The following is a 2,086-nucleotide window of genomic DNA, read 5'->3' as shown; positions in this document are numbered from 1 at the left end:
GACTCGTATTTTAGACATTAAAAGCATCTTAATGCTGGATTTGTTTCAGCTTTTGTGTTCTCCAGATGTGAACTGATGGACTGGAGTGCTGCGGATTACTTGTGGATTATTGTGATGTTTTTATCAGCTGTTTGGACTCTCATTCTGACGGCACCCATTCACTGCAGAGCATCCATTGCTGAGACACTGATGCAGTGATGTGAACTGAAATCGTATTCATTTTTCTCCTCAGTAACTTCTTTTTATTTTAGACTTCAGCAGTTCTTGAAACTTCTGGAATCACAAAATGAATTGTGGTTAATTAATTTACTTATCCTAACCCACCCAGTTTCTGTTTCTGTAATATATTTTAGTTACAGTCCTTAGGGGCCCGTATGCATCGTTTTTGTGCGCGGTACAGCTTTATCCGCAGGTTGTAAAGTTCCTCCAGGTGAAAGTGCTTCTCAAATGTGACCCTGGAGCACAAAAGCAGTGTTAAGTCGCTGGGGGATATTTGTAGCAATAGCCAACAACACATTGTATGGGTCAAAATTATACATTTTTCTTTTATGCCAAAAATCATTAGGATATTAAGTAAATATCATGTTCCATGAAGATATTTTGTATATTTCCTACCGTAAATATATCAAAACTTAATTTTTGATTAGTAATATGCATTGCTAAGAACTTCATTTGGACAACTTTAAAGATGATTTTCTCAATATTTAGATTTTTTTGCACCCTCAGATTCCAGATTTTCAAATATTGTCCTATCCTAACAAACCATACATCAATGGAAAGCTGATTTATTCAGAAGAATTGACACTTATGACTGGTTTTGTGCTCCAGGGTCACATATGCTATAAAAAGGATTTTTCAAAACTGTAAAAAAAGATTATGGAAGTGCTTTTCTCAAGAAAATACCATTTCCGTTTTTATACTTCAAAATGTCACGTTACTTGCTGTTTCTTTGTAATTATTTGTGGAACTTACTAGCAATTTCTGCTTCTACACCAGTTTTTTTTTTTTTTGATTGTAGAATGAAATATCAGTGTTTCGGCTGTAATTATGACAAAGCTACTTGTTTTTAAACTTTCAAACTGGGAGTGTCAAAATATGAATGAATCATGAGTCATTTTGTGATTATGTAAGTGTTAAATATAACCAACAATTATTAAGGAGGAAAAAAAATCATCTTGATTTTGCTTTTTAATACTTGAATTGAGTTTTAATACTTCAAATAAGATTCTTTGAACATGTAATTTGTAATATCATTATTTGAGCTTCAGGGAAACGTGTCTGTGTTTTTCATCAACTTTTCATCATAATTTCAGCTGCTCATATCTGTGTGATCGAGATATAAACTTACAGAAAGTTGCTTGCGCATTTGTTTTAAATATTCTAGACATGAACAAAGTACAAATAGTTTTTATCAATTTGTACACTAAAGTAGTGTTTAACCCGGTTAGGAAACTTATTTTAAGAAAAACGATCAAAGTCACAGGTTCATTGAATATTAAATCTGCAACACTGTAACTAACTGTATTAAATGCATTTCATGATCTTAAAGTTTATTGCTGAGAAATAACAAAACCACACAAATCAGGGATCTAACAGTTTTTTAGACATTTCAACAGCTGTAAAAATGGCAAACCTCAAATTAAATTATTAATAATAAATAATTTAATTATTAATATATTATTATTTATAACAGAATTGTTAATAATTAAATGTATTATAATTATTATTATTAAAAAAACAACAATATACAATTAAGACTAATGTTCCCTTTAAAAGCTATTCGTTATATTGAACATCCAGTTAAACTTCTGGAATCACAAAATGAATTATGATTAATTATTGTATCGACACTCTCAGCAGCTTTGTCATAATTTCAGCCGAAATACCAAAGAAAAGATCTGTGTGTGTGTGTGTGTTTGTGTGTGTGTGAGAGAGAGAGAGAGAGACAGCGTCACATCTCAGTAGAGTCAGCTGTCTTAACCACAGCTTGTGTACTGCATCATTACTGTGTCTGTTGCCCTTTCGGGCTTGAACTGATGGTAAAACTAATGACATTATTTACTGTCTTTACATTTATTTTGAAAGA

Source organism: Sinocyclocheilus anshuiensis, unplaced genomic scaffold (assembly GCF_001515605.1).
Source record: "Sinocyclocheilus anshuiensis isolate Anshui unplaced genomic scaffold, SAMN03320099.WGS_v1.1 scaffold1854, whole genome shotgun sequence".
Classification (NCBI taxonomy): domain Eukaryota; kingdom Metazoa; phylum Chordata; class Actinopteri; order Cypriniformes; family Cyprinidae; genus Sinocyclocheilus; species Sinocyclocheilus anshuiensis.
This window is presented reverse-complemented; position numbering follows the sequence as displayed.